A 17,918-nucleotide genomic window follows, 5' to 3' on the forward strand; every position below is an offset into this window, starting at 1 on the left:
GCTCCCTGGCACGTACTCACTCCCTAAAGGGGCTCCCTGTCACTCACTCACTCCCTAAAGGGGCTCCCTGTCACTCACTCACTCCCTAAAGGGGCTCCCTGTCACTCACTCACTCCCTAAAGGGGCTCCCTGGCACGCACCCACTCCCTAAAGGGGCTCCCTGGCACGCACCCACTCCCTAAAGGGGCTCCCTGTCACTCACTCACTCCCTCCCTAAAGGGGCTCCCTGTCACTCACTCCCTTAAGGGGCTCCCTGTCACTCACTCACTCCCTAAAATCACTCACTCACTCCCTAAAGGGGCTCCCTGTCACGCACTCACTCCCTAAAGGGGCTCCCTGGCACGCACTCACTCCCTAAAGGGGCTCCCTGGCACGCACTCACTCCCTAAAGGGGCTCCCTGGCACGCACTCACTCCCTAAAGGGGCTCCCTGGCACGCACTCACTCCCTAAAGGGGCTCCCTGGCACGCACTCACTCCCTAAAGGGGCTCCCTGGCACGCACTCACTCCCTAAAGGGGCTCCCTGGCACGCACTCACTCCCTAAAGGGGCTCCCTGGCACTCACTCATTTCCTAAAGGGGCTCCCTGTCACTCACTCACTACCTAAAGGGCCTCCCTGTCACTCACTCACTCACTCCCTAAAGGGGCTCCCTGTCACTCACTCACTGCCTAAAGGGGCTCCCTGTCACTCACTGCCTAAAGGGGCTCCCTGTCACTCACTCACTGCCTAAAGGGGCTCCCTGGCACTTACTCACTTCCTAAAGGGGCTCCCTGGCACTCACTCACTGCCTAAAGGGGCTCCCTGTCACTCACTCACTTCCTAAAGGGGCTCCCTGGCACTTACTCACTTCCTAAAGGGGCTCCCTGGCACTCACTCACTTCCTAAAGGGGCTCCCTGGCACTCACTCACTCCCTAAAGGGCCTCCCTGTCACTCAATCACTCCATAAAAGGGGCTCCCTGGCACGCACTCACTCCCTAAAGGGCCTCCCTGTCACTCACTCACTCCCTAAAGGGGCTCCCTGGCACGCACTCACTCACTAAAGGGGCTCCCTGGCACTCACTCACTTCCTAAAGGGGCTCCCTGGCACTCACTCACTCCCTAAAGGGCCTCCCTGTCACTCACTCCCTAAAGGGGCTCCCTGTCACTCACTCACTGCCTAAAGGGGCTCCCTGTCACTCACTCACTGCCTAAAGGGGCTTCCTGTCACTCACTCACTGCCTAAAGGGGCTCCCTGGCACTCACTCACTGCCTAAGGGGCTTCCTGTCACTCACTCACTGCCTAAAGGGGCTCCCTGGCACTCACTCACTACCTAAAGGTGCTCCCTGTCACTCACTATCGGGGTCCCTGTCACTCACTACCTAACTGGAGGCGCCTGTCACTCACTAGCTAACCTGGGGGTCCCTGTCACTCACTACCTAACTTGGGGGGCTACCATATTAAGGGGGCATTCTGCCTATTTATGTGAAATGCTGTCTATTTATGTGCCTCATGACTGCTGAATGTGTCTTGTTGGGAGCCTTATGATTTGTTGGGGGCCTCATGATTGCTGAATTTGTCTTGTTGGGGGCCTCATGATTTGTTGGGGGCCTCATGATTGCTGAATTTGTCTTGTTGGGGGCCTCATGATTGCTGAATTTGTCTTGTTGGGGGCCTCCTGATTTGTTGGGGGCCTCATGATTGCTGAATATGTCTTGTTGGGGGGTCACATGATTGCTAACTGCGAGACTATGGGAAAAGCTGAATCCTTATCATATGAGACAATAGCATTAAACCTACTTTTTTAGCGTTTTAAAACAGAAAATAAAACTGGGAGGTTCTAAAAAATTGAATACATTTTTCAGGAGAAGGATGGATGAAATTGTTTATCTTCACAGTTTATTTTCAACTTGGATTTTCCATAATGTTCATGTATGAGTTAAAACGTTTGTACAGTATTTAGTTTAAATTGCTGTTGCCACTTTGCGATAGATACCGGTAAGTGACTTTTGGGTTGCAGTTTGGGCACTCGGCCTCCAAAAGGTTCGCCACCACTGTCCTAATCTGATGTCCCACCATTGCTAGGTTCATGTAAATTTGTCTCCACCCGTTACCACACCTATATTCTGGTCCATGGCCCACCCATTTTTTGGTGCGGCGCGATAAGCACGCCGCACAACGTGATCGTCATATTTTTGGCACGCTAGCTGCAGTGTGCTGAATTCTGCTGCCTACAGTATGTACAGTATACGCTGTTCTCTAGTGCTTGCACTGTGTGCTGATTTACCTCCAGTGTGTACAGTGTAAGGTGTTACTCTGTGCCTTTATTGATTGTAAACCAGCTGTATTGTATGCTGATCCCTGCTACTTTCAGTATGTACAGTATTAGCTGTAAAGCCTGGTACACACATACAATTTTGATTAGCCAATTTTAGCTCTGTTCATAAAATTCATTGTCTGTTGGCCCACTTACTGCACGGGGGTGGGAAATTGGGGGTCAGTGATTGACCAATCAAAATTGTATGTGCGTATACATCTTTGATCTATGCCTATACTGATTGTAAATGATCGAAATAAAGGACAGGGGGCTCCGTCCAATATTTCGATGGGCAGGCCCGTTATCCGTAGCTTACACCGCTGCTAAGTTCATGTACATTTGGCCCCACCCATGGCCACGCCCACTCACCGCATGGCCACGCCCATTTTTTGCCGCGGCGCGCTGCGCGCGCCGCATGTACCTCCCCGCCTGCTGCCCACAGGTGCCACTGATCTCCAAGGACCCTAGAAACGCCCCTGCAGGAATACGAACAGGAAAATTGATAACTGAGCAAAGATTACTTTTACCTTTCAGTATGTGGACAGCTATGATTTTCCAGATGTGGCACCCATGGCTACATACATAGTTTGATGGACACCACACCCAACTCATCCTTTGCAGACTGCTTTTTAGTAGGAGAGCTTTTCGGTCTCTTTTAGCCCCTTATCCCTTATACTTTCCTAGTGGTTCTGGGTCACCATGAGCATCTGGGTATTCTGTTCAACTAAAAGATAATTGTTTCTGAACAGAGAGCTAAACTCTCTATGTAGAAATAGCTGCTACCAATTTTGCACTTTTGATATTGATATTGTTACCTTTTAACATATGAAAGCTGTGTTTGTGTAAATGCAGCAGCCATCTGACTAGGGGTCAGCTGATTAGAGCCTGAATTTTGAGTTTGGAAATGTTGCGCTAGTGGCAGTGGCCAAGTTGGTCATGTTACCAGAACTTATGGGGAAGAAATAGAGTGGAACTGATGGGTATGACAGGCTGTAAGATAATATCTACTCACAAGCTTTGCAACAGTACATTCTCACAAGAGGTCTTTTTTATATTCAGTATATATTCAACAGTTCTAAATGAAAACATTGTGCTCTAAAGGAGTGGGGGAATTGGAGTGTATTGAGTTTAAAGGTTACCTGAAGTGAGAGGAATAATATCAAGTTAATTTTGGTGTTGGGAAATTTTGTTCATATAGCCAAAATCCTAAATACATGTTTTGCTTTTGTGGAGTTAACTGTGGATATGAGCTTGTGCTGTTACACAGATAAAACACTCATTTGTGAAGATGGTGGAATGTCATTATCAGTTAGGTTTAGTGGAACCAGTTAAAATTATGGATTAGTGTGATGAGTAGGGTAGGGAGACGTTCTTACTATTAGGGCCTGTTTCCACTACACGCAGATTCTGTATGCAGAAAAACTGACTCCAATGAATGTCTATGGGCCTGTTTCCACTAAACGCAATTTTTCTGATGCAGATTTCCCATAGGAATTCATTGGAGTCAGTTTTCTGCATCCAGAATCCTCATGTAGTGGAAATAGGCCCTAAGGGTGATGTATCAGGAAAGGGTTAATATTAGTGGGGAAGTTAAGGTTAGGCGTCAGGAAGGGATTAACATTAAAGTGGTATGAAACCCAGCATTTCTTCTTTGCTCTAAAAGATTATTTACAGCATATTTACAGCATATTATATACTATCACCATTTGTTTTTTTACTAGAACAGCATTTAACTAGTTAAACACAGGACTTACAAGCTCCCTGCAGGGAAAGCTGGACGCATCCAAACTTGAGATAACATTATCTTGTGTTTACTTAATTGTATCAAGTGAGGAATGTAAACATTCTCTGACTGTGCAGATACTCCTGAACACAGACAGACACTCAAAAAGCATTTCTGGGGACATTACATTATGAATAAACCAGTTAAGAATAAAATGCAATTGCAGCTCTCAGAGCAAAAAAATTGTACTTTGGGAACTTGTAATTGCTAAATGAATAATAATACTTATGCACAAAAGGAAATATGATAACTGTATCGGTTATAAAAAGTAGGAATACGTGTTTTTATTGAATATTATGTCAGAGTTTTATCCCGCTTTAAGCAAGGAAATTTAAGGTTATGTATAAGAAATAAGGTAATATGAAAGGCTTATGTCCCTGTATGCAAATTAGAATAGGGAAGTACAGTCTATTGAAATCAATAGGCTGCCTCTGATTTCACTTGCAAAGAAAAAAACACAGAAAAAAAAAATCAGCTAAAGGGAATCTGATGCATTCTCACATCAGAGCAAGTGTTGGCGTGTGTCTCAGAGACACTAGTGGAAATGAGGCCTAGGGGAACAAGTTAGAATTAGGTGCAAAGGCAGGGTTGTGTTCAAGTGAGCAGGTTTGGGATAGGTGTCAAAAGAGGTAAAATTTATGAATTTATGCATCAGGAAGGGGTTAGCGTTAATTGTCAGGGAGAGTTTAAAGCCATAAAATCCACTGTAAATCCGCTAAGGGCCCGTTTCCACTATCGCGAATCCGCATGCGTTGCCCGCATGCAGATTCGCACAGCCAATACAAGTGGATGGGCCTGTTTCCACTTGTCAGTTTTGCTGTGCGTTTTTCTGTGCAGGATTTTTCTGCATGGTACAGCCCTCAGAATTCGCCTGCATGTGTAATGCAGGCGAATAGCACGCAATGTATTTAATAGGGAAATCGCATGCGTTTTCCCCACGCGGTTTTTGCCGCGAATTCGCATGCGATTTCGCATAGGTACCCATGTTAATTCACACAGGCAGTGACATGGTTAAAATCGCATCACCCTAACCTATGCAAAATCGCATGCGAAATCGCGGCAAAAACGCATGCGGAATCGCACCCGCATGCGATTTGCCTGCGGTGATTCGCCCGCAATTCCGCAACGCTATAGTGGAAACGGGCCCTTATGCATAGTACTCTCTGCCCCTGTGAGCATTCTTTACTCCCTCATCCCGCATCTGCAGTATGCACAGAAGCAGCTTTTAGGCATTGCTGCCTTCTTGTTAGGATCCTCTTCTCCTAATCCAGCACCTGGGCATCCTCCTCCTTCAGCCTCCATCTGAGGCCTGCACATCTGTTCCTGCTAGCACAATCATGTGGACGGTACCGAGTGATGAGGCTAGAGGTAGATATAAAGAGCACTTGATTGGAAAGGGAGGAAGAGGGCAGGCAGGTAGCTTCGCCCCAATGCCACTTCCCTGCTCCCCTCTGCAGATACAGGAAGAGAGAGAAGGTCAGCATTGCAACATGATCTACATATATATATATATATATATATATATATATATATATATATATATACAGTAGCAAAAAAAATATGTGAGCCCTTTGGAATTATATGGATTTCTGCACAAATTGGTCATAAAATGTGATCTGATCTTCATCTAAGTCACAACAATAGACAATTGTAGCAGCAGTGCTTGTGTGTTTTTTTTATAGGACAGGGCAGCTGTAACCAACACCTCCAGTTTTATCTCATTGATTGGACTCCAGCTGGCTAAAAACCTCACTCCAATTAGCTCTTGAAGACGCCATTAGTCTGGGGGTTCACATACTTTTTCCGCCTGCACTGTGAATGTTTACATGGTGTGGTCAATAAAAACATGGAAACATTTAATTATTTGTGTGGTATTAGTTTTAGCAGACTGTGATTGTCGATTGTTGTGACTTAGATGAAGATCGGATCACATTTTATGACCAATTTGTGCAGAAATCCATATAATTCCAAAGGGTTCACATACTTTGTATTGCTACTGTATATACTATATGTGGTCATGGCTGATGGGTAAATCACAATTGATGGGCTATTTGTTAAGCGTTTTTGCCATGCAGCTCCAGGGTCCTCCTGACATCAAATCCTACCTTTTTTTCTCACTATGCCATAATAAATGGTACCTCCTCGAGCAAGTATTAAATGCACCTGGAAGACTTGAAGAGGAATTTAATTTTCATCTATTGAGGAATATTGTATATTGTTACAGCCCTTCTGATCCCATTTGCAAAGTATTGTGGAAGGCATAAAATAGTGTAAACATTTGCCAGATAAAGTGGAACTGATTTCCCTTTGTAGTAAAGGCTTATCAATATTTACATACCCGGAGTACCTGTAAAAAGGTGAAGCCAACCTGACTCCCCTCACTTGAATCTCGGTACTTCCTCATGCCTACCACTCCTACATTATTATTGAGTTATAAATCTCCAACACATCCCATAGCATTGTACAAAGTAAGAAAAACAAACATGGGGTACATAATAATGCCAACAATGGTATACACCAAATATAGACATTGGTACAAAATACACCATAAAATAAAGAATTGGTAATTACAGTGACACATGTAACATGATGAATAACGTGTATATCAGATTGGAAGTTACAATATGAATAACAATTTCCAAGACACATAAGGGTGAGAGAGCCATGCCCTTCCGTGCTTACAATCGAAAGGAATGGGGGGAGGGGGGTGTATACAGTATTCATACTATTTATACAGGCAGAATGTTTTTAGGTTATTTAGTACGAAGTACAACTTGGCCAGAGGTCAAAGATGGAATGGCGTAAGTTGGAGCTATGCTTGTATGAAAACTGAGTTGCGAGGGAGCATTTAAAGATTTCAAACATTGGAGAGAGAAGGATGTGTTATGGAAGGACATTCCAAAGGAGGGGTGAAGCACATGAGAAGTCTTGTATACGTGAATGCAAGGAGGTGATTCTAGAGGAGGACAGAAGAAGGTTGTGTGCAGATCTGAGATTGCGGTTGGGTTGGTAGCTGGGAACAAGTGAAGAAATGTACAGGGAAGAGAGATTGTGGAGAGCTCTGTAGGTTAGGGTTAAGAGTTTGAAATGGATACTCTCATCAATTGGCAGCCAATGAAGAGCTTGACTGTAATGGATAGCGGAGATGCCGCCGCGGAGACAAGCGGCATGGCGGCTATCTCCGCGTATCAGCCGGCGGCTTCGGCCACGCAGTTACAAGCTGGTGCTCTGCCTGGTCCTTCTATTGCACATAGATTGAGGGCTACGCGCGCGCGCCAGGACCTTTATGCGAATAGAAGGGGAGTCCAAACGCTATCTCGGATTGGCTGAGTGACTGGGGCGGCGCTGCGGAGCTGCTATGTATATATAGTGGTAGTCTGTCAGTTGCTCCGTGTCTGCTGTTGCAAATGCTAACGTGTGAGCGCTCAGACCTGGTCAGATCCCAAAGTGTGCTAGAACCAGCCGGAGCTGGGGATCCACACTTCAAATCCACACAGCCAGATTCTGTTTATAGCTTAAAGTACTAATTCATTTTATTATCTGTTATGACCTTCGGCTTCCATTGACTATTCTCCTGCTTACTGACTCTGTACCTCTGCTCATCTGATTCATGTTGCCAACCCTGCCTGAACCTAACACTGAACCTTATCTGTCCGTACGTTGCCTACTCTGCTTGTCTGACCTTTCTTGCCTCACCAGTGGCCTAGCCACTGGCGAGGGATCTGTGGCATTTCACCTCCTCCTCAGGTGAAGCCCAACTGCAGCACTGTCTGTAAACACCTGCTCCTCAGGTGTCCACTGGCTGCAGTATAGTCTTAATCACCTGCTCCTCGGGTGGTCATTGCTCGCAGCACAGTCTGTAACACCTGCTCCTCAGGTGTCCACTAGCTGCAGTATAGTCTTTATCACCTGCCCCTCAGGTGAATATCCTTTGCAGCACTGTCTGTAACACCTGCTCCTCAGGTGTCCACTGGCTGCAGTATTGTCTGATTCACCCGCTCCTCGGGAGACTTCATATTCCTCATTACTGTTGCACCAAACACTATCTCACATTGGTAGTCCTGTGTCTGGCTATACCAGCATTATTGGTGATTCTGCAGATCGCCACATAATCAGGTATAGCATCTGTATTATTGGTGATACTGCAGATCACCAATAATCAGAAAATCTGTTTAGCTGACACCAATCGTTACATTGACAGAGAGAAGCAGCAGAGGAAGAGCAAGAAGAGAGATGAATGAGACGAGCAGCTGAGTTCAGTGCAGATTAGAGTGGTGCCAGTTGGTTAGTTGGTAGGCCACAAAGCAGTGTATTACAATAATCCAAATTATATAAGAGCTTGTATTAACATTTTAGTTGTTTCCTGAGTGAGAAAGTTTGGATGTGAGATATCACCCCTAAGCACCGTGCTTTGGGAACTGGAGTTATAGGGGTGTTATTAACATTTATTGTTGTATCAGACAGAAAGGTGGACAGAGATGGCGGAAAGATGATTAGTTTTGTTTTACTTATATTAAGTTACATATTTATGGAAGCACTACTAGACGATCAGCACCATAAAACCCAGTGTGAACTTTTGCACTTCTGCAGTGGAGTTGTGGTCAGCTGCTACTGTAGTCAGCCATGCATGGTTCCATTCAACTTAAAGGACAACTGAAGTGAGAGGGCTATGGAGGCTGCCATTTTGAATTCCTTTGAAGCAATACCAGTTTCCTGGCTGTCCCGCTGTTTCTCTGCCTTTAATACTTTCAGCCATAGACCCTGAACCAGCATATGCAGATCAGGTGTTTCTGACATTATTGTCAGATCTGACAAGATTAGCTGCATGCTTGTTTCTGGTGTTATTCAGACACTCCTGCAACCAAATAGATGCTGATACTCTGCCTCTAATACGTTACAATTATGTCCCGTAAGGCAGCAGCAAGCAAGTCCTCTTCCGCTCTGTACTATGGTGCATTTCCAGACCAGAGATGCCAGCTAAGGTAACATCACACTGAGCCTCCTCCAGAGACTGCAAGCAAGATAGTAGACTGCAAGGTACATGCGAAGAAGCCTTCTATCATCGAAAAAAAAAGACCAAATTGTAATCAACGATACAGATTAGACCAGGGTCCTGGAAAAGAACCTCAAAGGTTTCAGAAGAAAATTCTGCAACAAACTGTGTTTTATTTTTAAAGAGGAACTCCAGTAAAAATAATGTAATAAAAAAGTGCTTCATTTTTACAATTATGTACAAATGATTTAGTCAGTGTTTGCCCATTGTAAAATCTTTTAAATCTCTGATTTACATTCTGACATTTATTACATGGTGACATTTTTACTGTTGGCAGGTGATGTAGCAGCTGCATGCTTTTTTGGCAGCTGTAAACAGCTATTTTCCACAATGAGCAATACAAGTGAAATACCGCTTCACTGTGCCTGGGAAGGCAGTGCTGGATCCAAAGCAGCCAAGCTCAATACAGACAATGGTAGAAAATGATCCGCAACGATGTCTTCACCAGATTCTTTATTTAGGACATATCCTCAATACAGTCAAAAGGCCTCATAGCTAACATGTTTCGGACCAAAGTCCTTAGTCATAGCTACTATACGGCTCTCACTGTCAGACTTAAAAAGGGGAGGATGGAGCAATTGGGCAATAAGAAGGCTGTATCATGCTCATAGGGAAAGCTGTATCATGCTCCCTATGAGCATGATACAGCCTTCTCATTGCCCTTGTATATGTATTGTTATATATATATTTTGCACTTTTTGTATTTTTGCTGCTCTATGTGTATTTTAAATTTTGCTGTTTGATTTTATTTGTTTAATAGTGAGAGGATTTTGAGTTTGGGGGTTTGGTCTAGAGTTTTGGCATTCCACCATTTTGGGCGGTACCTACCCCACCCCCAATTGGTCCATCCTCCCCTTTTTAAGTCTGACAGTGAGAGCCGTATAGTAGCTATGACTAAGGACTTTGGTCCGAAACATGTTAGCTATGAGGCCTTTTGACTGTATTGAGGATATGTCCTAAATAAAGAATCTGGTGAAGACATCGTTGCGGATCATTTTCTACCGTTGTCTGTATTTCCCACAATGCAGCAAGGTTCACAGACAGGAAACTGCCAGGAGTACATACTCAGTTTCTTGTGGGAGGGCTTTCACCACAATATCAGTCATACAGCGCCCCCTGATGGTCTGTTTGTGAAAAGGAAAAGATTTCTCATGTAAAAGGGGGTATCAGCTACTGATTGGGATAAAGTTCAATTCTTGGTCAGAGTTTCTCTTTAAACACTGGGATGATATGTACAAGATCTTACAAGCCTTACGAGATCCCTGTTCATATTAGGCTATGTTTTCACTAGCCACCGCGAGTCCTACGAGACCCGCTGCGGCACTTCCTGTTCTGCGAGTAAGCAGTCGTATCCCGGAAGCTGTGCCATGCACGGCTATGGGATTCACTGCCACTTGCGTTAAAACTTGCTGCAATGTCGGCTGAACCGCTATAACAAGTGATTCGGACGGCTGCAGCATTATCCCCTATGCCAGTTTCCCTGCGCGATTTGCCTGCAGGAAAACTCTTCGGATTCGGCCCGATTTCCGCACTAGTGGAAACGGGCCCATAGTCAGAGCAGAGGGTGGTTATCTGTCTGCTCTGAATTTGATGTGATCAGGTAGCACCAAAAATCTATGCTCTTACTGTATTATTCGACACTCCATTTTAGATGAAGTGCCCTGTACCAATCAGAGGCTCTGGAATGGAGTATGTGGTACCTCTATTTTAGGGCCACACCCCACTGCTCACTAGGGCAATTTTTTTTAAGAGGAGGGGGCCAAGCTGGATTTCTGCTGATTTTTCTTTTAATACAGCTTAACACATTAAGGCCTAGAGCAGTTGATAGGAAGTGAAATGCTTCTCAAACTCTTACAACTGCTTGCTGCTGCCTGGTAACTGCTCACTGCTGCCTGGTAACTGCTTGCTGAGCACACAGTTCAACTGCCCATGGAAAAGAGGCCTAAGGGCCCATTTCCACTAGGAGCGGTGCGATGCGGCTACATAGCCGTATCGCACTGCAGGTGTCCTGAAACACATGCACGGCAATGGAAGAGTTTCCACTGCATGCATGTGGTGCGGAGCGATCCGAGAATCTGCAGCATGCTGCAGATTCTCGCACGGCCGCATCTGCCTGCAGCCGCGTCCCATCTCCTCAATACACTTCTGCATCGGGAGATGCGGAAGTGATGCTGCCGGCGGCGGTAGTGATGCGATTCGGCTAGGTAGCTGCATTCGCATCCCTAAAAAGTGGAAACGGGCCCTAAGAGCTATAGCGGAAAATTGTATACTTACCTAACGGTAATTTTCCTTTCCTGATGAATCCATGGCAGCACATTGGGTACTGACCCTGCCCCCCTACCCCATTGGACCAGTAAATATTTAAATAGAATCAAGAGGTGGTGCTCGCTGTCAGGGGCGTAGCAATAGGGGGTGCAGAGGTTGCGACCGCATCGGGGCCTTCGGGCCAGAGGGGTCCCGAAGAGCCCTCCCTCAACTGTATTTTTAGCTCTCTATTGGTCCTGTGCTCATAATAATAGCTTCTATAGATACATTGAAAAGTGGTAATCATTAATAAACTGTTCCCCATTCCTTTCTTGCACCTCTGACACTGTAGTTGCCATTGGCAGGTTTTGGTGCACCGTATCAATTGTTATGTATAGAGTGTTTGGGGGGCCCAAATGTAAAACTTGCATTGGGGCCTACGGCTCCTTAGCTACGCCACTGCACGCTGTCTTTGTAACTATAAACCCACCGAATAATCGGGTGGGATCCATGTGCAGCCATGGATGCATCAGGAAAGGAAAATTACCGTTAGGTAAGTATACAATTTTCCGCTTTCCTTATGCCTCCATGGAAGCACATTGGGATCTAACTAGCATAAATAATAAGGGAGGGAAAAACCAAGTTTGCTGGTGAAAGAAAGAAATTTATTCAATATTTAAGGAGATAACTGCTCTCCCAAATTGCACCGAAGTACCTGCAGATACATCTACTTTGTAGTGAGAAATAAAAGTATTAATTGACGGCTTCTAAAGGAAGTGTCATATGCTTGGCTAAACGGATAACAGATGCATCAGTTATAGGTGGATTGTCTAGAGATTTGCAGTCGTCCTCTTTCAAAGGATATAACTTTTGGAGTCTATTTAACAGTGGTGGCTTTTTTTCTAATTTTTTCCATTCCTCTTTAATGACTTCCTCTATTTCCGCAATATATGGAAAGGTCACTTTAACTTTCGCATCTTGTTTATAATATCTTTTTTTATTTTTGCCTTTATTGTCATCTACGGCTGATTCCTCATCTGATTTAAATACAGCTTTTCCTGTCAGAAGGACCTCGGGGCGGAGCGGAAGTTGCAGTAACCACGCTGGAACTAGTGTTGGGCGAACACCTAGATGTTCGGGTTCGCGAACGTTCGCCGAACATCGCCGCGATGTTCGGGTGTTCGGGCCGAACTCCGAACATAATGGAAGTCAATGGGGACCCGAACTTTCGTGCTTTGTAAAGCTTCCTTACATGCTACATACCCCAAATTAGCAGGGTATGTGCACCTTGGGAGTGGGTACAAGAGGGAAAAAAAATATTTGAAAAAGAGCTTATGGTTTTTGAGAAAATTGATTGTAAAGTTTCAAAGGAAAAACTGTCTTTTAAATGTGGAAAATGTCATGTTTCTTTGCACAGGTAACATGCTTTTTTCGCCATGCAGTCATAAATGTAATACATATAAGAGGTTCCAGGAAAAGGGACCGGTAACGCTAACCCAGCACCAGCAGCAGCAGATGTGATGGAACAGGAGGAGGCGCAGGAGGAGAAGGCCACGCTTTGTGAGACACAACAACCCAGGCCTTGCATGAGGACAAGAAGTGTGCGGATAGCATGCTTTGTACCGCCATGCAGTCATAAATGTAATAAAGATAAGTGGTTCAAAAAACAGGGACCACGCGGCAACGCTAACCCAGCAGCAGCAGACGTGATGGAACAGGAGGAGGCGCAGGAGGAGAAGGCCACGCTTTGTGAGACACAACAACCCAGGCCTTGCATGAGGACAAGAAGCGTGCGGATAGCATGCTTTGTACCGCCATGCAGTCATAAATGTAATAAAGATAAGTGGTTCAATAAACAGGGACCACGCGGCAACGCTAACCCAGCAGCAGCAGACGTGATGGAACAGGAGGAGGCGCAGGAGGAGAAGGCCACGCTTTGTGAGACACAACAACCCAGGCCTTGCATGAGGACAAGAAGCGTGCGGATAGCATGCTTTGTACCGCCATGCAGTCATAAATGTAATAAAGATAAGTGGTTCAAAAAACAGGGACCACGCGGCAACGCTAACCCAGCAGCAGCAGACGTGATGGAACAGGAGGAGGCGCAGGAGGAGAAGGCCATGCTTTTTGAGACACAACAACCCAGGCCTTGCATGAGGACAAAAAGCGTGCGGATATAGCAGCAATGCTTTTTGCCGCCATGCAGTCATAAATGTAATACAGATGAGAGGTTCAATAAACAGGGACCGGAAACGCTACACCATCCCAGATGTTCATTGGTCATGTTACTTGGTTGGGGTCCTGGAGTGTTGCGTAGTCATTTCCAATCCAGGATTGATTCATTTTAATTTGAGTCAGACGGTCTGCATTTTCTGTGGAGAGGCGGATACGCCGATCTGTGACGATGCCTCCGGCAGCACTGAAACAGCGTTCCGACATAACGCTGGCTGCCGGGCAAGCCAGCACCTCTATTGCGTACATTGCCAGTTCGTGCCAGGTGTCTAGCTTCGATACCCAATAGTTGAAGGGTGCAGATGGATTGTTCGACACAGCTACGTCATCTGACATGTAGTCCTTGACCATCTTCTCCAGGCGATCGGTGTTGGAGGTGGATCTGCACGCTTGCTGTTCAGTGGGCTGCTGCTGCATGGGTGTCAGAAAATGTTCCCACTCCAAGGACACTGCCGATACCATTCCCTTTTGGGCACTAGCTGCGGCTTGCGTTGTTTGCTGCCCTCCTGGTCGTCCTGGGTTTGCGGAAGTCAGTCTGTCGGCGTACAACTGGCTAGAGGAGGGGGAGGATGTCAATCTCCTCTCTAAAGTCTCCACAAGGGCCTGCTGGTATTCTTCCATTTTGACCTGTCTGACTCTTTCTTCAAGCAGTTTTGGAACATTGTGTTTGTACCGTGGATCCAGAAGGGTATAAACCCAGTAATTGGTGTTGTCCAGAATGCGCACAATGCGTGGGTCACGTTCAATGCAGTCTAGCATGAATTGAGCCATGTGTGCCAGAGTCCTACCAGAATCCTCATCATCCTCTTGTGAGCGTTGTGATAGTTGTTGTGATGCATCATAGTCGTCACCTTCCTCCTGGTCTGCTTCTGCTGACCATTCGCGCTGAATTGTGGAAGTCCAACGTGCACTGCTCTGGCCCTCGTCAGTGGTGGCATGAAATTCCTGCTCCAACTCCAGCTGTTCCTCCTCCTCTTCTTCGTCATAGCTGCTGGGGCCAGCGTTCCCTGAGGCGGATGGCCTGATGTTGGTACCATCACGCTGATCGTTTTCTCCTTCAGATTCCCCTAGTTGCATCATGACAGCTGTTTCCTTGATTTTCAACATTGACCTCTTCAGTAAACACAGCAGTGGTATGGTAATGCTGACTGAAGAGTTGTCACTGCTCAAAAGCAACGTGGATTGCTCAAAATTTTGGAGGACTTGGCAGAGGTCCAACATGTTGGCCCAATCGGATCCACAGAAGCTTGGCAGCTGTCCGGATGCGCCTCGGTACTGCGCCGTCATGTACTGGACCACTGCACTCTTCGGCTCACAAAAGCGGGCTAGCATGTGCAGCGTAGAATTCCAGCGCGTAGGGACATCACACAGCAAGCGATGGTGGGGGAGATTGAAGCGCTCCTGCATCTTGGCGAGTGCCCCCGAAGCAGTACTGGAATTTCTACAATGTTTGGCCACTCGACGCACCTTCAACAGAAGATCGGCCACGCCTGGGTATGTCCTCAGGAACCGCTGAACTACTAGGTTCATCACGTGCGCCAGGCAAGGGATGTGTGTCAGCTTAGCCAACCTTAAAGCGCGAATGAGATTACTCCCATTATCACACACAACCATGCCCGGTTTCAGGTCCAGCGGTGCCAGCCACAAATCCGTCTGTTCCTTTATTCCCTTCCAAATTTCCTCCCCTGTGTGCTGCTTATCCCCAAGGCAGATCAGCTTCAGCAACGCTTGCTGACGCATGCCAACAGCTGTGCTGCACTGCTTCCACGATCCTACTGCTGCTGGGTTAGCGTTTCCGGATGAGGTACAGCTTTGAGATGCGTTGGAGGAGAAGGAGTCAGAGAGGTAGGTGCTGCTGTTGTTATCCAGTGGGAGGGACGGCGGTGCAGCTGTTTGCGGCGTGGGCAACACCCGCGCCGTAGCAGGTGAGGAATCGCTGCCAGGCTCCACAAGGTTCACCCAGTGCGCGGTAAGGGAGATGTATCGACCCTGGCCGAACGCACTCGTCCAGGTGTCAGTGGTGAGGTGAACCTTGCAGGCAACGGCATTCTTCAAGCTTCGGGTTATTTTGCTGACCACGTGCTCATGCAACTCAGGCAATGCAGAGCGCGCAAAGTGGTAGCGGCTGGGAACCACGTAACGTGGGATGGCCACTGACATCATACCCTTGAAGCTGTTTGTCTCCACCACTCGATATGGCAGCATTTCGCAGGCCAGAAGCTTGGCTATGCTGGCTGTTACTGCCACGGCCCGGGGGTCATTTGCTGGCAATTTCCTCTTGCGCCCAAACATCTCCGACACAGACAACTGAACCGTAGCGCTGCACACGGAAGGGCTGTTGGTTGTTGTGTTTGATGAACACTGGGAGACCTCAAGAGCACTACTCCGGAAAGTGACAGTGTCAGCGTCGTCTGATGTTTGTGAATGTTGTGAACCATGCAATGGCTGGGCTACTGCTGCTGCTGAGGCGGGTCTGGTGGTGAGTCTGGTGAACCCAAGGGAGGCAGTGTTGCTGGTACCCTGTCCTGCCGCGTTTGCCCACAGAGTGGGATGTTTGGATAGCATGTGGCGGTTAATGCTGGTGGTGGAGAGGTTGTTAATACTTTTCCCCCTGCTCAGGCGGGTCTTGCACACCTTGCAAATCGCCATGGTAACATCCTCAGTGCAGTCTTCAAAGAAAGCCCAGACTTTGGAGCACCTGCCTTGCTGGCGATTTCTGTTTGCTCCTCTTTTGCCTCTCACTTGAACTTCCACGCTTGTGGTGCCTGAAATTGCGCGCCGCCTACCTTGTGGCACAAGGCGAACTCGTGCAGCAGTGGGTTCTTCAACAGACTCATCTGTGCTGCTGCTACGACGGCGATGTTCTCGTTCACAAACAAAATCTGGGTCTCTGTCCACATTGTCCATACCCTCCTCTTCCATCTCCTGAAACTCGTCATATGTCATTGTGGGGGGCCGCCGCCGTGGAGTAGAGCTCCCCAGAACAACCTCTGCGCAGCTCACTCCAACGTCGTCTTCCAGATCTTGTCGGCCGACCTCCTGCAATTGCAACCCCTCCTGCCCAACTTGCTCTGGGATTTGGGTTTCCGAGTCCTCCTCGGACTCGCCTTGTATTTCAGTGCGCGGTGCATTTCCCACAGTTAATGGTTGTGAATCCAGGCACAACATTTCTGGCTGTTCCTCCATTGACCTTTGAAAGGTGGAAGTTTGTTGGGCTGGGAATAGCTCCTGCGAATACCCCATTGTGTCCTGAGGTAATTCATCGGACTGGTTATCTGGCAGTTGTGTGCGTGGTGTCGCTGCCGGTTGTGTCAGCTTTGTGCCCACTGGCTCCTTGTAACTGGCTGAGGACTCGGACCTCGTGCGTGATGTGCTGGTGCTGCTTAACCCACTGCTGGACGCTTGAGAGGTCATCCAAGTAATTATCTGGTCCTGTTCTTTTGGATTTGTGAGGGTTGTTGTCCTGGACAACATGGGCGGTATTGAGTGGGTTTTCTTGGGTGCTCCCCTGTGGCCTGTACGTGAACAGTCAGGGGAAACACCTCTTCCCTTGCCCCTCCCTCTTTCACCGGATTTCTTCCTCATTTCACTTATCCTTACAGTACACGCTGACTGGCAGCAGTACAGTGGCAGTACAGAAATGCTATACAGTACCACTATTCCCAGCAGCGACACAGAGCACAATGCTATACAGTGGCGGGTGAGCGGTGGACCACTATTCCCAGCAGCGACACAGAGCACAATGCTATACAGTGGCGGGTGAGCGCTGGACTACTATTCCCAGCAGACACAGAGTGGCAGTAAACAGAATGCTATATAGTGTGGCTGAGCGAGGTACACAGAGTGGCAGTAAACAGAATGCTATATAGTGTGGCTGAGCGAGCGGTGTACTACTATTCCCAGCAGACACAGAACAGTAAACAGAATGCTATATAGTGTGGCTGAGCGAGGTACACAGAGTGGCGGTAAACAGAATGCTATATAGTGTGGCTGAGCGAGCGGTGTACTACTATTCCCAGCAGACACAGAACAGTAAACAGAATGCTATATAGTGTGGCTGAGCGGTGTACCACTATCCCCAGCAGCGACACAGAGCACAATGCTATACAGTGGCGGGTGAGCGGTGGACCACTATTCCCAGCAGCGACACAGAGCACAATGCTATACAGTGGCGGGTGAGCGGTGTACTACTATTCCCAGAAGACACAGAGTGGCAGTAAACAGAATGCTATATAGTGTGGCTGAGCGAGGTACACAGAGTGGCAGTAAACAGAATGCTATATAGTGTGGCTGAGCGAGCGGTGTACTACT

Source organism: Hyperolius riggenbachi, chromosome 3 (genome assembly GCF_040937935.1).
Source record: "Hyperolius riggenbachi isolate aHypRig1 chromosome 3, aHypRig1.pri, whole genome shotgun sequence".
Taxonomy (NCBI): domain Eukaryota; kingdom Metazoa; phylum Chordata; class Amphibia; order Anura; family Hyperoliidae; genus Hyperolius; species Hyperolius riggenbachi.